The following is a 21168-nucleotide window of genomic DNA, read 5'->3' on the forward strand; positions in this document are numbered from 1 at the left end:
GCTCTAAAACTCATTTAGTATTTATAATTTCATATTTATTTATTTCGTAAATGACTATCGTAAGTGACTAATGCCCTGATGCGTCCATTATCAGAAATAAATCAACCCAGTCTCACGTCTGAACGTGTCACTGTCACGTTAATTAATCTATTGGGACGTGTTGTGTAACACGTTTCCTTGTTAAAAAACGTGTTGAGCAGGACGTAATTATCGTGTTACTATCACGTTGTATTTCGTATTCAATGAGCCAACAGAACCACGTCATCTGTCAAAAAAGCCCGACCCAAAATGGCGAGAATGTTATTTGATGCTTTTGACGTGCAGTTTCATACTCTTAAGCCTGCTTTGAGTTGTGGGTTAGAAGGAGCCACCTTCTAGCTAGCAGTTTTAAAAGGCTGAACCCCAGAATCCAGAAACAAGAACCGAGCAGGGACGGAGAAAAAAGAAGAATCCAAATGGGAAATGAGGTGAGCCTTGCTACTGCCGCTAGCATGATAATTTTGCTAGCAATTGAGCAAAACATTTTAAAGTTGATTTAACATGAAATAGTAGCCTATGCATGGGCAATACTGTGAATTCAGAGTAGGCTTGCACAACTTATAATTTAGCTAACGTGCATGATGTAATGTTACATTAATATGTAAAACAGCTGTTGTCTGTGTAAATTAACATTGTAGCCTAATATTGTTAGTGTGGGCTAAAGCTAACAGCTGGGAGGTAGCCTATCAGCCAGGCATGTATAATCGATAATCGTGATGAACGTGAATAGATTTCGTTGCGAAAACGCGCATTGTTTTAGGCCACATATCAGCTATAAAACAATTGTATTCTGATACAGCAGTTCTCAGATGTTAGATATTCACTTATATTATAATATCATTTTGTATTTCTTTAACCTGATTAAGAGAGGGGTTTAATTCAATAGAGAATTGCAATGTGTGTAGCCCATAATATTAGAGATTAGATTAGGCTAGATTTAGATTAGATTCAACTTTATTGTAATTTAAAAGAGTAGGCTACAGGTACAGAGCCAATGAAATGCAGTTGACATCCAACCAGAAGTGCAAAGAAGCAGTTATGTAGACGATCAAGATTAATTATGTACAACAGTTAGATAAATAGGCAAGTTTTCCAGATGACATGTGTACAGTGACAGAAATAGCCTATACAGTGAATATGGAATGTGTGTCTAGCCTATAACAAAACAAATTGATAATAATACATAATAATGATAATAATAGCAGTAATTACAGTAGGCCACTCGCACTGTTGTTGGTGACGTGTCTGTTTCCTATTATTCCATGCCACTCTCCTACTGTCTCCTTTACTGCCCTGCGCCACTTGCCTACTATCTTTTGCCTCTTGCCTACTGTCCAGCACCACTCGTCTACCGTCTCCTATGCTGACCCACGCCACTCACCTACTGTTTCCTAACACAAACTGTAACATTAAGCTGACACAATCTTGCTGCACGGTTACTTATCTGCATGCAATCACTATTGCCAGCTGTTATGAGTAAACATTATATTGGGACACCAATATATTTCTGATTCACGGGCAGTGTATTTGCTACTGAAGAAAAGGAGAACACATAGTAATTGTTCTTGGATTGAGATTTAGAGTAAGGTTTCTATTGATCTTTTTCAGATAAGGCCTCTTCATTTTCAACTGTGAAGGATCTACATGGACTTGGTCTGGATAGCCTTTCCTGTTTTGATGAGCCAGTCGGTATGTATTTGACATTCTTTAGGATAAAAGGAGCCATATGTTATCAAAAATTCTACACCCATATGTAGAAAAGCTTTGTTGCTGTTTGTTATTGTTGTTGTTGAAAACTACGTTGAATGCAAAGAGATGCATACAGTATGTCCCTTGGGAGGAGAGGGATGAGTGTGGATGATTGAATTGTCCAACAGACATAAAAATATGACTGTGTATGATTGTGTTTGTGTCTGTATATGATTTTTTTGTACTTGTTGCATTTTAAGCATGCTTATATACTTTACGCCATGGTGGTCTAAATTGTCTTTATTGCCACTTCCAGGGTCTAGAGGAAAAACCCTATATGAGCCCCAGGGTGAGTAGTGTATAATTACTTTATCCCAAGATTGATTTTCGTAGAAAGGTGTTCAAACCAAAATCAAACCAAAATCATAGATAGATAGATAGATAGATTTATTATTTGTCCTTTCGGAAAATTTTTCTGCGCCATACAGTAGACAGTTAGACAAGACTGAATACAAGACGGAATATAGACCAGAATTTCCCTCACCCCAACCGCCCCCACCCTACCACACTCCCACACATACACAACATCAGGGCAGAAGGCACAGACCCCACTACACATTTATAGAATGATAAAGTGCAGTTGTGCATACTGTGATAGTCCAGCTGGAAAGAAAGTGCATGGTCCTGCAAGTAACGCCTTGTTCATCAATGTAATGCTAGTTGGAATGAATTACCTACTGGCTCAATTTGTTTGGAAAGAAGGTAGCCTGAACCTCCCTGATGGCAACACCTCATATGCCTGGTGTATGGGATGTGACATATCTCTATTATTTGCATGACCTTTCTTCAACACCCTTCTTTCACAGGTCGTAGCAATACTGTCTGGTTTTTGCCCCTCAACCTTGCTGGCCATGTTAACTATCTTGCTCAGTTTGTTTTTTTTTTGGTCACTGACAAAGAGAAATACCAGGTAACACAACAAAAAAGTAGCATGCTCTCCACAAATGAATGATAGAAAAGTAATATATCTCTATCCACTCTAAATTGTCTTAGTTTGCACATAAAATGCAGCCTCTGCAGCCCCTTTTTATAGATGGTGTTGGTATTACTGTCCCATTGCAACTTATTATCTATTATTGTGCCCAGAGGCGATGCTAGAGTCTGTGGGGGCCCCAAGCAAAAATTCCAAGTGTTATCACCATTATGTTATATCACCATTAGGTTATTATGTTAAATAATAAAAATACAAAAGCGTATTATAATTTTTTTTATATTTTGACATGTACTGCAAGCTGGCAGCTCAACTTGCCTTACAGTATGCGTGTGTAGATCAGACTGTCCTGAATCTGGCAAAATCATTGCCATGGTGGAGGGATTCTCTGGGGCTGAGCAATTTACAGACATATGTGGTGTGCGCCTTACAGAAATAAATGGCATTTTTTTTAATTTAGTGATGAAAAATGACCTCTCTGCGCTCTATATCTGTGACACGAACTGATCTGACCTGACTTGACCCGAGTTTGCGTGTTAGCCTGTGTGCCTATGTTGTATGCACTCATAATGGTTCTCTACAACAACTTTTTTAACTGCATTGCCATGAACAAAGTAGAGGCAAAAACGGGGTTTCTTTGTTGAACAAATTGGGATGCAATGTGAGCCTTGAATTGGATGCCACGCAGGAATTTGCTAGGATCTCAAAACTGGATTATGAACATGCTTTGTCATAAAAACAGACAAAAACGTGGGGTAAGTCCAGCGATATGAAGTTATTATTTTGCTATCACTTCGTCTGTTGTATAACCCAGAAGGATATACATGGTACCAATGGATAGCCCTGTGTCTCTTCTTTCATCTGATATGCTTGCCATATCTATGCGATCACGGGTTCGCGAGTAATTCAAACGAGAGTAATGGGTGCGCAGGTAAACGCAAAGAACTGTAGACTGTAAATATGATGCAATTTGATTTAATTTCATGATTTCTTCCCCCATACCCATACTTGATCGTACAGGCAAGTGTGTAGTCTCGTTGGAAAGCCCCACTTCTGCTCTTAAAGGTTTCATCTCGCTGCGATGAACAGTTCCGGAGCAATGTAACAAAGAAGAAATGTTGTGTTTTTGGAGCACTTTGCGTCAATCGGGTTCTAAATAATTAACGCGTATGCTTGGTCCTTACTGCATCGTGATTAACATGTTATGGCTGACAGCCCTATTACAAACATAACGTTAACCGTCTCCTTGCTTAACTAGTTGTAACTGTTACTGTAACTAGCTAGCTGAAGTTTACTGGCGTATAGATGTAGCAAACCATCTTCAATCTTTCTGTCAATTAACATTAGCCTAACTTCATTGAGTAGGCTAAATGCCAAACTCCGATGTTGATCCGTCATCACTGCACCCTCGATTGACGTTTAGGCTACCACAGTAGCCTAAATATGTGCGGATTCTTTTAACTCTTTTGAACTCAGATCCGCTGTTTATAAGGCCATAGCATAGGGCCTACATATGTACAGATGTAGCCTACTGTTTGTACAACAGGACAGGAGCACGCAAAATAAATATATCATTCAATCTCTATGGACGAAATTCTCGCTCGACCCACCGGCAAACGCGCTGAGACCAGGTCGGGGGCCCCTTAGTGGCTTGGGGCTCCAAACAGTTGCCTGCCTTGCCTGTTGACAAGGTGCGCCTCTGATTGTGCCTAAGTACTTGTACTCGACTACAATCACAACATCCTCACCATTTTTAACCATACACTGGGGGGACTGGCTCCCAGTTCTGTACTGTAGTCTATTATTATTTGCTTTGTTTTCTGTATATTTAGAAGAAGACAGCTGGACCTACACCATTTCGCAAATTGATCCACCCAGGCCCTGTAGTTGGTCTCCTCGCTATTCTGTATTAACCCCACTATTGCTGTGTCATCTGCAGATTTTATGAGTTATGTAAACGCTTTAAAAACACCGAAGAGCCCCGTATAAGAGCCCCAGTGTGATAGGCTGGTTGCTGTCATGTGACACATCATTGTTAAATCATGATTGACAATTAAATAAATCATTGTTCACGACACGTTATGGTTAATTTATCTAAATGAATGCGATGGTGATACAATCCTGCTTTTCAATTAGTTGACATGGTGTTTGACATTAAATTATAATGAGGTCAGTTTCATGTAATAAGCTATTTGTTTCTTTGGGTCTGGGTAATTGAAATTAGCAATATCTTAGTTCAATTCAATGTCTTATAATGGTAAAAGATGTGGACAAATACATGATAATTAGCCAAATAAATCGTTGTTCACGACACGTTATGGTTAAATTATCGGAATGAGTGTGATGGTGATACAATCCTGATTTTCAATTAGTTGAGATGTTGTTTGACATTAAATTATAAGCAGGTCAGTTTCACGTAATAAGCTATTTGTTTCTTTGGGTCTGGGTAATTCATGTGACAAAAAATTCTGTTATAGGCTACTACCGTTTTTCTGAAAAACAAAGCAGTACAACATTTCTATCTCCAAAATAATGCATTGTATGCATGTGTGTACTACGTAGTGCATGCAGCTTTTAATGTTCAAAGTAGCCTATACTGATTTTCCTGCATAAGAACTACAAATACTCCTCCAAAACTACAGTGTTGACACTTGAAGTTGTGGAGTTATATTTTAGTAGCCTATTCTATAATAGCATAAATACCCACATCGGTTTTACCCTTGTCTCACCTGTATACAACATATGTCTATGAATTGCAGTAGTGATCAAATGAAAAAGGAAAGAAAGGTGTCCTGATGTGTTGTTTAGGGATGGTCCTGCAATGTTTTCTCGACATATCTTTATGTCTTTTTTTTCTCCCCTCTACTTATGTTTTCACAGATCCTTGCTCCTGATATCCTGATGTATGGGTTGCACTTCATTATATGACTCCAACAGAACACTCACAGAAAGGAGAGTGGTGCCAAACTACAAGACAGCCAGCATGTAAGCAAGGCCTTGTTTGTCCTTGTTTGGCTACTCATTTGTCTACTTCCTGAAGAGGCTGAAGCATGCTGGCCTTGACACCTCAGTCACACTAGTGTGCCCCGGCACAGTGGTTGAAAAACACTGACCTAAACCATATATTTTCTGAAAGCCTATAGCCTCTAGATGTCAATTAATATACATTAGGACATGTCCCACCTTTCTACTGACTTTGACAATATACAAAATAGTGCCATGTATACATTTATATCCTCCGAAGTTTGCAGGAAGGTGGGCCATGTGCTAGTGTATGTTAACTCACATGTACAAGTGACAGGCTTTAAGAAAATATATGGTTTGCATGGCTGAAACTGCTTTGCCTTTGTGTTAGAGCTCAAAATGTTCTAAACATATCTTAAATTTCTCTCTTCTACTTATGTTTTCACAGATCCTCGCTCCTGATATCCTGATGTATGCATTCCATTTCATTATATGACTCCAACAGGACACCTACACAAAGGAGCTGTTAAAGCAGTGTCCTTCTACAAACAACAAGACAGCGAGCATGTAAACAAGGCCTTGTTTGTCCACTTCCTGAAGGGGCTGAAGCATGCTGGCCTTGACACCTCAGTCCTTGCTTCCATTTACAGCTGTGTTGTGGAGCGCATTCTCACATCCTATGGTCTGCAGCGGGTGGTGTCATCGCGTTATTTATCATCGTTTGTGTAAATCTTACACATCTTACACAAAAGTCTAAAATAATCTAAACTTCATTTACTCTCCATGTATAGATCAAGATAGACTTGCAGAACAGGCTGCAGGGCAACAGTCTGATAGCCTGCATGAAAGCATAAATGGTCCGCACTTGTTAAAGAGTGCAATTATCAAAGGGCCCTTGAATTGTGTTTTTTTAAAGGAACCGTATGTAGGATTTTGGCCAAAACTGGTACTACAATCACTTTCAAAATACTGTAGAGCGGTGTACACCGCAGATGTGGTAACTAGAGCAGAGCTGGCAACCCAGATGCCGAAACGCTACTGACTTTGTGATTACTAGATAGGTGGAGGGTGGCGGATCAGGCTAAAACACAAATATGTAAACATCAACATCAGTTGAGGGCTGCAACTTCACTTTTTGAAATGACGATATCCTGGCCGGACTACTGTTGTCAGTGATATAAGTATTTGAAATTAGCATGATTTCCTAATGTCTAGTGACAAATCAGGGCCATTTTATGATTAATTGAATTTCATTTCTTACATACGGTTCCTTTAAACCAAGGAGGATGGCTGTAGCGATGCTGTCAGCTCTGCCATAAGCAGTGACTGTGATTACGTTTGCACATTTTGAAAATGTTGTTTTTCTTTCTTTTGCATTCTTTTCCACTTCATTGTTGTATAGTTTGTATAATGTTTGTTAAAGTTGCACACATTAATTCACTGTTCTTATTTGTAAAAAATTGTATAGCGTGGTATAGTTTGTATGGTGGAGTCTTTATTGTATCGTACAAACAAGAACACCCCACCCCACCATACCACTTTGACTAACCAATTTTCTGCGGGAAACCCTGGAGGCTTTCTACAGGTATTCTGTGAAACATAGGGGTTTCTATGGTAGTGGTTGCTAAGCTATTGCTAGGGTAACTGAGAAGGTTGCTATGGTGTTGCTACAGGATATATAGTGGTTGCTATGCAGGTTTATAGGGTAATCATGTTGGTTGCTAGGTTGGTGATAGAGTAACTGAGAAGGGTGTTGCTAGAGTAGATATGGTGGTGGCTATACTAAATTAAGTGGTTGCTATGCTGGTTGCTAGGGTAATTGAGATGGTTGCGAGGCTAGTCATGTTGGTTGACTATCAAAGTGGTTGCTAGGTTGGCATTGTACAGGTGGTTGCTAGGTTGTTGATAGGGTAACCAAGAAGGTTGCTAGGGTGTTGCTAGGGTAGATATGGTGGTTGCTATTCCAAATAAAGTGATTGCTATGCTGGTTGCAAGGTTAATCATGTTGGTTGCAATGGTGGTTGCTCGGTTGACATTGTGGTGGTAGTTGTGAGGTTGTTGGTAGGGTAATTAATATGGTTGCTAGGTTGTTGCTATGGTTCTTATGTTGGTTGCTAGGTTGTTGCTAGGGTAACTTAGAAGAATTTTGTTCAGCTAATACATTTTGGCCTACACTATTAAGGGACAGCTGAATTGACCATCTAAACCATATATTTTCTTAAAGCCTATAGTCTGTAGATGTCAATTAATATGAATTAAGACATGTCCAACATTCCTACTTACTTTGGTGCATCATATAGGCTTAAGCAATACTGCTATTTTTGCTCTTAGACTATAAAAATCCATAATCACTTTAAAAACGCTAATTTTTTAGTTTTTGAAAGTCAATTTCTTTAAATCATGCTTGAAATTGTAACCATATTCTTTATTGAGTTATGTTAATTGACTATAATACTATTGTATTGTCATCCTTCTTTGGGACTTGAGTACTTCAATATCCCCTTCATGTATCAATGTACATTAAAGCATCTTTGATAGTAAAGAACTCTCCATGTAAATAATTACTTGAATTGTCTTTCACTTGTACTGGTTCTATATGTTTGGACCACTGATTGACTGCACTCTGGTTTTCATCAGCAAGGTCAAGGCTTAAATTAACCTCAGATAAGTCTGTTTTCATCACATGCATTATATGTGCTAATGTTGTGAAGTAATTGGTGTGACCCTACAAAGGTCTGTCTGACCTATGACCTAATAACCTAGGGTTAGTAAATATGGGATCGGAGTGAAATTACTTCACACATTCAGAAACCTCAAAGTGAAATGACCTCACACATCCAGGAAGCTACAGCAATACAAACTCAGCTACAGGTCTCAAATACGGCAAACCAGTTGCCAATTTCTATGCCCTTTATATCAATTTGTGCCACATGTTATTAGTTGAAAATTACTGGTGTAAGCTTATCTGACCTGTCTGACATTTGCAATTCATGGACATGTACACATTGGTTTCACATTTCTAACAAGAATATGACTGATTAAATTTGACATGTAACATCCTTGGATGACACAAAATATAGTGAAATGGACTCAACCCTCACATATTCACAGACTCTGTAGCACCCCCTACAAATCCTTTTTTTTTTTTCAATCTTTGGCTCCGCCTCCTGGCAACACACAAGCAGCTATATTTGAGTATGTAGTTAAATCGCATCTCACATATTCACACTCTATAGCACCCCCTAGAAATCCAACATTTCCTATATTTGGCTCCGCCTCCTGGCAACACACAAGTCATTAGATGTCCCAAATTTGACAAACTAGTTTGTTATCATCCCGTGTATCAAAATATGTGCCACATGTTGGTACTATCTTGAATTAACTAGTGTAATCCTATCAAGGCCTGTCTGACCTATGCAAATTATTGCCATCTAAACCTAGGGTTAGCATTTCTAACTTGCATACCTCATAAACAGACTAAATTTAGCATGTGACATCTATCTATGACATAAAATATATGAGATACGTAAAACCACATCTCACACATTCATAGACTCTATAGCGCCCCCTAGAAATCTACATTTTCCAATCTTTGGCTCCGCCTCCTGACAACATACAAGCAGCTGGAGGTCTCAAATTTGACAAACAAGTTTGTTATCATTCCCTGTATCAAAATATGTGCCACATGTTGACATTTCATGAAATAATGGGTGTGACACTTACCTAGGCCGGTCTGGCCATATGGGTGTCTCAATTGTAGTTTCTGAGTATGTCCGGTGCATCAAACTTGCCATGGCAGGTAAGATCAGTGAAATTGGGTTTATTTCAGCACAGCACACCTCTGTGTATCATATTCAATCAAAATATGGATGTTTTAATGGTTTGTTTATGATTTAATAACTTTTGTTGGTCAACATCTGTCAAAAAATGCTCTCTGAACGGCCATTTCTGAAGATTTCTTGTGCATCAAAATTCCCACAGCACCTTAGATTAGTGAAATTGGGTTTATTTCAGCACAGCACACCTCTGTGTATCATATTCAATCAAAATATGGATGTTTTAATGGTTTGTGTATGATTTAAGAACTTTTGTTGGTCAACATCTGTCAAAAAATGCTCTCTGAACGGCCATTTCTGAAGATTTCTTGTGCATCAAAATTCCCACCGCACCTAAGATAAGTGAAATTGGGTTTATTTCAGCACAACACACCTCTGTGTATCATATTCAATCAAAATATGGATGTTTTAATGGTTTGTGTATGATTTAAGAACTTTTGTTGATCAACATCTGTCAAAACAATGCTCTCTGAACGGCCATTTCTTAAGATTTCTTGTGCATCAAAAGTACCACAGCACCTAAGATAAGTGAAATTGGGTTTATTTCAGCACAACACACCTCTGTGTATCATATTCAATAAAAATATGGATGTTTTAATGGTTTGTGTATGATTTAAGAACTTTTGTTGGTCAACATCTGTCAAAACAATGCTCTCTGAACGGCCATTTCTTAAGATTTCGTGTGCATCAAAAGTCCCACAGCACCTAAGATAAGTGAAATTGGGTTTATTTCAGCACAACACACATCTGTGTATCAAGATCAATCAAAATATGTAAGTTTGTGATTGCTTTAAACAGGGGGTTGTCCAATACACATAAAACAAACAGCAAAGGTATATGCTAATACAAAGCAGCACTACAGGCACTAAATAATAATTTACATTTGATCAGATTCACTTTTATTGTCATTGTGCAGAGTAAAAGTACAAACAGGGTTCCCACTCTAAGTCAAATGTAAAATTCTATGACTTTTCCCTGACAAAACACCTGAATTTCCATGACTTACAATATACCGACCAATGATTTCAGAGCACCCGCATCAAGAGTCTTTTACTTTTTTAGAGCGGGAGATGAATAAATAGGCATTGAATTAACACAGTTGGGCTACTCAAGCAAGCTGTAAAGCTAATGACCAGATATACACCAATACTATGTGGAAATATGTTATGCATTTTGGCTAGTACATCATAAACTACTACGACAAAATTCCCTGATATTCCATGACTTTGCCCCCAAAATGATAAAAATTCCCTGACTTTCCATGTCTGGAATAGACTTCTATTACCCGTGGGAACCCTGTACAAAGCAAAAGTGCAATGTGATATACAAAGTATAGACAGATGGTGCATAGGCAGGACAAGAAATACTGTATAGTGTCGTGTAGACAGTAATATGCAGTTGGTTTACAGCAGGTGGTTTAGAGTAATATACATTAGATATAAATATGGGCAGTGTATCAACAGAACATATGAGAAAAACAGAATAAATATGGATATTCAGTATGAACCATATAGACAGATATGTGCAGTGTGGTAACAGTACCATTGTAGCGCAGAAACAGTAACATTATAAGAGCATGAAGAGCAGTAGAATATGGTTATGTATAATTGTAATTACAGTATGTGCATTTGTAAATAAATAACACTATGGGTGGGATAGGGTATTTGGGGGCTTAGTTGATTGGTTGTCACCGGTGGGGTATACTACGAAGCACGTTAGACATATCTAGGTTATGTCTACATATCGAGGCTTGACAAAGCCTTGACTCAGGGGTATATGTTAAGTGATACTACGATAGCAGTTATGTGATATATTTGTCAAACTAGGCTTCCAGCTCAGATCTGTGCGCGTTCTCGGTGTTGGGATGACGTTGGCCAATCGTGAAACGTGGAGACGCACAAGACCGCCTCTATTTAAAAACAATTACTTCCGCATTCATGAGCGATAGCTTAATCTACACTGCGGTAATTTTTTGTGTCTAACCTATAACATCAAATAAATCAACTGTCATCAGTTGTTGTATGGTATGCACGTCCATAGTGGGATATTTGCACGCACAGCACTATTAAAGTGCATCCGAGATCCAAAATGTTAGTAGAGGTGGAGCTCCACCTGTACGATATATGACAGAATCCTACACGTGAGATAACTTCGTTTCTAAGACAATTGATTGGTCAGTGGGCGGTAGATTACACGATTTGAGCTATAACTTAGCACATAACCTCCTCCCGACCAGGTTTAGTTGACAGCATAAGATACCAGACAGTAATATTTTTCAAGACCATAGAGAATGCTGTACTCCAGTCTTGAGGCGATGAGGGCATGGATGAGAATGATGCATTGTTGAGCCGTCTGGTCACAGTAACACAAGACCCATCCTGTCAGACTAGGCCAGAAGTCCCGTCACCGGAATGATGTAGAGGACTTTGAGACAGTCATGTGGCGCCTTTGACCAGTGGTCACAATACAGAGGACCCCTGGCCAGTCAATGAGCAGTGCTTGACAAACATCATGTGTAGAAGACCCATTTTGCAAAACGATGTAGACACCCATCTATTCTCAGGAGCAGTCCTTCTATAACGGGCAGGAACAGCTGCAGAAAAATCCCCAGGCTTTGCCTTGCTCCTTCCTGGCATGTCTTTCTGCTTTGGGGATAACCAAACAGCTGACAACCTGGAAATTAGAAATAGAGATAAAACAAGTGTACAAAGAAACTACAATCTCAGTGTATCTCTTGACATGTTCAAACATACTGATGACTATAAAGTCCACTTATAAAATGCAGGTCTATGCCTTTCATATAGTGTGCCAAAGTATTTAAGGAGGGTGGGCCAAGTCCTAGTATGGTTTAGGTGGTTGAATCGGCTGTCCCTTAATAGTGTACGCCAAATTGTATCAACTGAACAATTTGTTTCTCGACCTACAATATGGGCCTATGTATGCTTTATCATATGCCAGAGTAAGTAGGAAGGTGGGAAATGTCTTAATTAATATTAATTGACATCTAGAGGCTATGGGTTTTCAGAAAATATGTGGTTTAGGTGGTCAATTCAGCTGTCCCTTAATACACTAGCACATGGCCCACCTTCCTGCAAACTTTGGAGGACATAAATGTATACATCGCACTATTTTGTAAATTGGCGAATGAATGGGGCATATGATAGGTTTTGAGCTCCAACATAAAGGCAAAGCAGTTTTAGCCATGCAAAGCATATATTTTCTTAAAGCTTGTCACTTATACATGTGAGTTAACATACATTAGCACATGGTCCACCTTCCTGCAAACGCCTTATGATGCACCAAAGTAAGTAGGAAGGTGGGACATGTCTTAATGTATATTAATTGACATCTAGAGGCTATTTGCTTTCAGAAAATATATTGTTTAGGTGGTCAATTCAGCTGTCCCTTAATAGTATAGCCCAAGATATATCAGCTGTACAATGTGTTTCTCGATCTACAATATGGGCCTATGTACGCCTTATGATGCACCAAAGTCAGTAGGAAGGTGGGACATGTCTTAATGTATATTAATTGACATCTAGAGGCTATAGGCTTTCAGAAAATATATGGTTTAGGTGGTCAATTCAGCTGTCCCTTAATATTATAGCCCAAGATGTATCAGCTGTACAATGCGTTTCTCGATCTACAATATAGGCCTATATACGCCTTATGATATGTCAAAGTCAGTAGGAAGGTGGGACATGTCTTAATATATATTAATTGACATCTATAGGCTATAGGCTTTCAGAAAATATATGGTTTAGGTGGTCAATTCAGCTGTCTCTTAATATTATAGCCCAAGATGTATCAGCTGTACAATGCGTTTCTCGATCTACAATATAGGCCTATATACGCCTTATGATATGTCAAAGTCAGTAGGAAGGTGGGACATGTCTTAATATATATTAATTGACATCTATAGGCTATAGGCTTTCAGAAAATATATGGTGTAGGTGGTCAATTCAGCTGTCCCTTAATATTATAGCCCAAGATGTATCAGCTGTACAATGAGTTTCTCGATCTACATTATGGGCCTATGTACGCCTTATGATGCACCAAAGTCAGTAGGAAGGTGGGGCATGTCTTAATGTATATTAATTGACATCTAGAGGCTATAGGCTTTCAGAAAATATATGGTTTAGGTTGTCAATTCAGCTGTCCATTAATAGTATAGCCCAAGATGTATCCGCTGCACAATGCGTTTCTCGATCTACAAAATGGGCCTATGTACGCCTTATGATATGTCAAAGTCAGTAGGAAGGTGGGACATGTCTTAATGTATATTAATTGACATCTAGAGGTTATAGGCTTTCAGAAAATATATGGTTTAGGTGGTCAATTCAGCTGTCCCTTAATAGTATAACCCAAGATGTATCCGCTGTACAATGCGTTTCTCGATCTACAATATGGGCCTATGTACGCCTTATGATATGTCAAAGTCAGTAGGAAGGTGGGACATGTCTTAATGTATATTAATTGATATCTAGAGGTTATAGGCTTTCAGAAAATATATGGTTTAGGTGGTCAATTCAGCTGTCCCTTAATATTATAGCCCAAGATGTATCAGTTGTACAATCGGTTTCTCGATCTACAATATAGGCCTATGTACGCCTTATGATGCACCAAAGTCAGTAGGAAGGTGGGGCATGTCTTAATGTATATTAATTGACATCTAGAGGCTATAGGCTTTCAGAAAATATATGGTTTAGGTTGTCAATTCAGCTGTCCCTTAATAGTATAGCCCAAGATGTATCCGCTGTACAATGCGTTTCTCGATCTACAAAATGGGCCTATGTACGCCTTATGATATGTCAAAGTCAGTAGGAAGGCGGGACATGTCTTAATGTATATTAATTGACATCTAGAGGTTATAGGCTTTCAGAAAATATATGGTTTAGGTGGTCAATTCAGCTGTCCCTTAATATTATAGCCCTAGATGTATCAGCTGTACAATGTGTTTCTTGATCTACATTATGGGCCTATGTACGCCTTATGATGCACCAAAGTCAGTAGGAAGGTGGGACATGTCTTAATGTATATTAATTGACATCTAGAGGCTATAGGCTTTCAGAAAATATATGATTTAGGTGGTCATTACAGCTGTCCCTTAATAGTATAGCCCAAGATGTATCAGCTGTACAATGCGTTTCTCGATCTACAATATGGGCCTATATTTAGCACAGCGACAACCATATCTAGCAAAATCACAGTAAAAGTAATGTAAAAGTGACGTAAAATACCTGCCAATTGTCCTCTGTATCCACCGCTGCAGTAGACCATGATGTGAGGATGCACTCCATAACACAGCTGTTAATGGAAGCAAGGAGGCCAGCATGCTTCAGCCTCTTCAGGAAGTAGACAAATGAGTAGCCAAACAAGGACAAACAAGGCCTTGCTTACATGCTGGCTGTCTTGTAGTTTGATACTACTCTCCTTTCTGTGAGTGTTCTGTTGGAGTCATATAATGAAGTGCAACCCATACATCGGGATATCAGGAGCAAGGATCTGTGAAAACATAAGTAGAGGGGAGAAAAAAAAGACATAAAGATATGTCGAGAAAACATTGCAGGACCATCCCTAAACAACACATCAGGACACCTTTCTTTCCTTTTTCATTTGATCACTACTGCAATTCATAGACATATGTTGTATACAGGTGGGACAAAGGTAAAACCGATGTGGGTATTTATGCTATTATAGAATAGGCTACTAAAATATAACTCCACAACTTCAAGTGTCAACACTGTAGTTTTGGAGGAGTATTTGTAGTTCTTATGCAGGAAAATCAGTATAGGCTACTTTGGACATTAAAAGCTGCATGCACTACGTAGTACACACAAGCGTACAATGCATTATTTTGGAGATAGAAATGTTGTACTGCTTTGTTTTTCAGAAAAACAGTAGTAGCCTATAACAGAATTTTTTGTCACATGAATTACCCAGACCCAAAGAAACAAATAGCTTATTACGTGAAACTGACCTGCTTATAATTTAATGTCAAACACCATCTCAACTAATTGAAAAGCAGGATTGTATCACCATCGCACTCATTCCAATAATTTAACCATAACGTGTCGTGAACAACGATTTATTTGGCTAATTATCATGTATTTGTCCACGTCTTTTACCATTATAAGACATGGAATTGTACTAAGAAATTGCTAATTTCAATTAACCAGACCCAAAGAAACAAATAGCTTATTACATGAAACTGACCTCATTATAATTTAATGTCAAACACCATGTCAACTAATTGAAAAGCAGGATTGTATCACCATCGCATTCATTTCAATAATTTAACCATAACGTGTAGTGAACAATGATTTATTTAGCTAATTATTACGTAGGCTATTTGTCCACGTCTTTTACACTTATAAGACATTGACTAAGAAATTGCACTGATTTCGTGTGATTCTAGCTGTTTTACAGCATGAAGGAGTTTTGGTCAGGATAAGTATCTCTATATTTTGTTCGAAACAACAAAAAACAACTATTTGTTATAATTATTATTATTATTTACTAAATGTACGTAGTTTAACTTACCTTACCCCACACGGCCAGCTCTCGCTCTACGATGCGTTTCCGCTTTCTTGTGGTGGCGTGTGTCACATGACAGCAACCAGCCTATCACACTGGGGCTCTTATACGGGGCTCTTCGGCGTTTTTCGAACGTTTACATACCACATAAAATCTGCAGATGACACAGCAATAGTGGGGTTAATACAGAATAGTGAGGAGACCAACTACAGGGCCTGGGTGGATCAATTCGCGAAATGGTGTAGGTCCAGCTGTCATCTTCTAAATATACAGAAAACAAAGCAAATAATAATAGAATACAGTACAGAACTGGGAGCCAGCCCCCCCAGTGTATGGTTAAAAATGGTGAGGATGTTGTGATTGTAGTCGAGTACAAGTACTTAGGCACAATAATAGATAATAAGTTGCAATGGGACAGTAATACCAACACCATCTATAAAAAGGGGCTGCAGAGGCTGCATTTTATGTGCAAACTAAGACAATTTAGAGTGGATAGAGATATATTACTTTTCTATCATTCATTTGTGGAGAGCATGCTACTTTTTTGTTGTGTTACCTGGTATTTCTCTTTGTCAGTGACCAAAAAAAAAACAAACTGAGCAAGATAGTTAACATGGCCAGCAAGGTTGAGGGGCAAAAACCAGACAGTATTGCTACGACCTGTGAAAGAAGGGTGTTGAAGAAAGGTCATGCAAATAATAGAGATATGTCACATCCCATACACCAGGCATATGAGGTGTTGCCATCAGGGAGGTTCAGGCTACCTTCTTTCCAAACAAATTGAGCCAGTAGGTAATTCATTCCAACTAGCATTACATTGATGAACAAGGCGTTACTTGCAGGACCATGCACTTTCTTTCCAGCTGGACTATCACAGTATGCACAACTGCACTTTATCATTCTATAAATGTGTAGTGGGGTCTGTGCCTTCTGCCCTGATGTTGTGTATGTGTGGGAGTGTGGTAGGGTGGGGGCGGTTGGGGTGAGGGAAATTCTGGTCTATATTCCGTCTTGTATTCAGTCTTGTCTAACTGTCTACTGTATGGCGCAGAAAAATTTTCCGAAAGGACAAATAATAAATCTATCTATCTATCTATCTATCTATGATTTTGGTTTGATTTTGGTTTGAACACCTTTCTACGAAAATCAATCTTGGGATAAAGTAATTATACACTACTCACCCTGGGGCTCATATAGGGTTTTTCCTCTAGACCCTGGAAGTGGCAATAAAGACAATTTAGACCACCATGGCGTAAAGTATATAAGCATGCTTAAAATGCAACAAGTACAAAAAAATCATATACAGACACAAACACAATCATACACAGTCATATTTTTATGTCTGTTGGACAATTCAATCATCCACACTCATCCCTCTCCTCCCAAGGGACATACTGTATGCATCTCTTTGCATTCAACGTAGTTTTCAACAACAACAATAACAAACAGCAACAAAGCTTTTCTACATATGGGTGTAGAATTTTTGATAACATATGGCTCCTTTTATCCTAAAGAATGTCAAATACATACCGACTGGCTCATCAAAACAGGAAAGGCTATCCAGACCAAGTCCATGTAGATCCTTCACAGTTGAAAATGAAGAGGCCTTATCTGAAAAAGATCAATAGAAACCTTACTCTAAATCTCAATCCAAGAACAATTACTATGTGTTCTCCTTTTCTTCAGTAGCAAATACACTGCCCGTGAATCAGAAATCAGAAATATATTGGTGTCCCAATATAATGTTTACTCATAACAGCTGGCAATAGTGATTGCATGCAGATAAGTAACCGTGCAGCAAGATTGTGTCAGCTTAATGTTACAGTTTGTGGCATTGGACAGTTAGGAAACAGTAGGTGAGTGGCGTGGGTCAGCATAGGAGATGGTAGACGAGTTGTGCTGGACAGTAGGCAAGTGGCGCAGGGCAGTAAAGGAGACAGTAGGAGAGTGGCATGGAATAATAGGAAACAGACACGTCACCAACAACAGTGCGAGTGGCCTACTGTAATTACTGCTATTATTATCATTATTATGTATTATTTATGTATTATTATCAATTTGTTTTGTTATAGGCTAGACACACATTCCATATTCACTGTATAGGCTATTTCTGTCACTGTACACATGTCATCTGGAAAACTTGCCTATTTATCTAACTGTTGTACATAATTAATCTTGATCGTCTACATAACTGCTTCTTTGCACTTCTGGTTGGATGTCAACTGCATTTCATTGGCTCTGTACCTGTAGCCTACTCTTTTAAATTACAATAAAGTTGAATCTAACCTAAATCTAGCCTAATCTCTCTAATATTATGGGCTACACACATTGCAATTCTCTATTGAATTAAACCCCTCTCTTAATCAGGTTAAAGAAATACAATATTATATTATAATATAAGTGAATATCTAACATCTGGAGAACTGCTGTATCAGAATACAATTGTTTTATAGCTGATATGTGGCCTAAAACAATGCGCGTTTTCGCAACAAAATCTATTCACGTTCATCATGATTATCGATTATACATGCCTGGCTGATAGGCTACCTCCCAGCTGTTAGCTGTAGCCCACACTAACAATATTAGGCTACAATGTTAATTTACACAGACAACAGCTGTTTTACAGATTACTGTAACATTACATCATGCACGTTAGCTAAATTATAAGTTGTGCAAGCCTACTCTGAATTCACAGTATTGCCCATGCATAGGCTACTATTTCATGTTAAATCAACTTTAAAATGTTTTGCTCAATTGCTAGCAAAATGATCATGCTAGCGGCAGTAGCAAGGCTCACCTCATTTCCCATTTGGATTCTTCTTTTTTCTCCGTCCCTGCTCGGTTCTTGATTCTGGATTCTGGGGTTCAGCCTTTTAAAACTGCTAGCTAGAAGGTGGCTCCTTCTAACCCACAACTCAAAGCAGGCTTAAGAGTATGAAACTGCACGTCAAAAGCATCAAATAACATTCTAGCCATTTTGGGTCGGGCTTTTTTGACAGATGACGTGGTTCTGGCTGAAAGCGAAATACAACGTGATAGTAACACGATAATTACGTCCTGCTCAACACGTTTTTTAACAAGGAAACGTGTTACACAACACGTCCCAATAGATTAATTAACGTGACAGTGACACGTTCAGACGTGAGACTGGGTTGAAATAAATAGACTTCGCGGAAGCAACCGTCCTCCGCTTCGCGTCGGACAGGTCACGCCTCCTTTATTTATTTCTGATAATGGACACCTTGTCGGGCATTATCCCTCACTTAAAGTTGCATTTTAGTCTTACTTTATTCAGTCTTTTTCTAAGTTATTAGTTAAGAAAGAACACAATGATTAGTGTTTGATACTTTGATGTTGTCTGCTGAAAATAGAGCAAGCAACTGAGATTTCAATGTAATTTTCATTTACATGAAAATTTTCAATTTTCTTAATCTACATTACAGCACAGATCCTTTTTTATGGTTAATGTGGTCATATCACTTTACAACAGGGTTACATAAGAAGAGTTATTTGTTTACAACTGACTATTAAAATACTCAACTAGAAAATACTCAAAGGCTTCACATAGTACCGTATAGGGAAAACATGTGACTGTTTAACTCACCAATGCCGCTTGAACGAAGTAGCCGCACAGAATAAACATTAGGCGTGTTTAACTCATCAATGCCACTTGAACGAAGTAGTCGCACAAAATAAACATTAGGCGTGCGTGTGACTGTGTGGACCCACAAGTGATCATGTGACTTGCTCTGCTGCAGACAGGGGGCTTCTCTAGCTCTGCTGCAGGCAGGGGCTTCTCTAGCTCTGCTGCACACAGGGGGCTTCTCTAGCTCTGCAGACAGGGGCTTCTCAAGCTCTCCTGCAGACAGGGGCTTCTCCAGCTCTGCTGCAGGGGCTTCTCTAGATCTGCTGCAGGGGCTTCTCTAGCTCTGCTGCAGACAGGGGCTTCTCTTGCTCTGCTGCAGGATCTCCAGCTCTGCTGCAGGGGGCTAACTTTTTTTCTTAGGTGCACCAGCATAAAAGTTAGGTGCATCCAAATGTTCAACCACATAGCATTTAACACCGCAGGTTCACTTTTTTTCCTTAGTTACTGTCCTATATAGGTTGTCCTATGACTTATGATTTACAATTCTACAAGAAAAGTAACTTAATGAAGTGTTGGTGCTTTAAGTGCTTCACTGAGTTGAAATTTAAACATCTCAAGATGAATTAAATAAAAATAACAGTGAGTAAATTAACAGTGCACGTCTTTTAAGGGCTTCAAACTGCACATCTCATGGCTCAATGTCTTACATACTATCCTTCATGATCTTTAGTAAGGCTGGGATAAACGATTATTTTTTAAACGATTAATCTAGCGATTATTTTTTCGATGCATCATTAATCTAACGATTCATTTTTTCAGTCCGATTCGATTTCGATTCGATTATCAATTATCTCCCCATTAATTGACTAATAGCAACTCATACATGTTTATTTACATATCTGAATGAAAAAACAAAATTCCTTAACATTGCAATATATGTTTATTGCTCTTAAAATCCCAAAATAAAAAACAGTATTCTAACGTTAGCTTTGAGATACTGCTTGATTGCATAACTTAACTTAGTACAGTCTCATTAATGTACTATGTTGTGATAAGACCTTAGCAGACTTAACTTTAATGCAGCAGTTTTGAACAAATTTGCGCAGCATGGTCACGATGCTAAGCTGATTTAATAGCAATTTAGCCCGCCGTGTTCTATGCAATGCTTCTATGTGGCAACAGCAATCCTTCAACAATCATGAATATTTTGTTAAATGCACATGCAGAGGAGGGGCAGCGGGCTCGTTACGAGAGAGAGCGGGCGGGGCAAGGAAAGGCTGTGTGCGTAAAAAGCGCAGTACAGCTCAATGAAAGGATTTTATCTTATCTTTAATTTAAATAGTAGCCTACAACATAGAACATCAATGTGTGGTGGCCGATTTTGATTTTGTGCCGCCCAGCCACAGATAAGTCAACGTATGGGAACACTGAAGGTGTAAAATTAAAAATATTTAGCGGCACACTTTATGCTTGACAAATCGACGCGTATATTTTGCGTCGTCGTATTTTTTGCGTCGACATCATCG

The 21168-nt window shown here is 38.7% G+C and overlaps 3 long non-coding RNA genes across 6 annotated transcripts; 2 read left to right on the forward strand and 1 right to left on the reverse strand.

The window, feature by feature from the left end:
• Nucleotides 1-108: 108 nt before the first annotated feature.
• On the forward strand, nucleotides 109-5654 carry LOC121719305. 2 transcript variants are annotated; one of them, XR_006034230.1, is made up of 4 exons: nucleotides 109-467; nucleotides 1648-1728; nucleotides 2045-2077; nucleotides 5600-5654. It is a non-coding gene; the product is annotated as an uncharacterized LOC121719305 (long non-coding RNA). The 2 variants fall into 2 exon arrangements; XR_006034229.1 differs by lacking the exon at nucleotides 5600-5654 and adding an exon at nucleotides 2595-2803.
• A 1310-nt stretch (nucleotides 5655-6964) lies between these two features.
• LOC121719322 lies at nucleotides 6965-8225 on the forward strand. Its single transcript, XR_006034245.1, has 2 exons — nucleotides 6965-7573; nucleotides 7606-8225. It is a non-coding gene; the product is annotated as an uncharacterized LOC121719322 (long non-coding RNA).
• Nucleotides 8226-11786: 3561 nt separating this feature from the next.
• LOC121719833 lies at nucleotides 11787-18922 on the reverse strand. 3 transcript variants are annotated; one of them, XR_006034387.1, is made up of 6 exons: nucleotides 18854-18922; nucleotides 17587-17667; nucleotides 17238-17270; nucleotides 16068-16210; nucleotides 14760-15024; nucleotides 11787-12192 (listed from the first exon to the last, which is right to left on the reverse strand). It is a non-coding gene; the product is annotated as an uncharacterized LOC121719833 (long non-coding RNA). The 3 variants fall into 3 exon arrangements; XR_006034385.1 differs by having other exon boundaries at nucleotides 16063-16210; XR_006034386.1 differs by lacking the exon at nucleotides 16068-16210 and having other exon boundaries at nucleotides 18854-18921.
• Nucleotides 18923-21168: the final 2246 nt, after the last annotated feature.

The sequence above is a fragment of the Alosa sapidissima genome, chromosome 9 (genome assembly GCF_018492685.1).
Source record: "Alosa sapidissima isolate fAloSap1 chromosome 9, fAloSap1.pri, whole genome shotgun sequence".
Taxonomy (NCBI): domain Eukaryota; kingdom Metazoa; phylum Chordata; class Actinopteri; order Clupeiformes; family Clupeidae; genus Alosa; species Alosa sapidissima.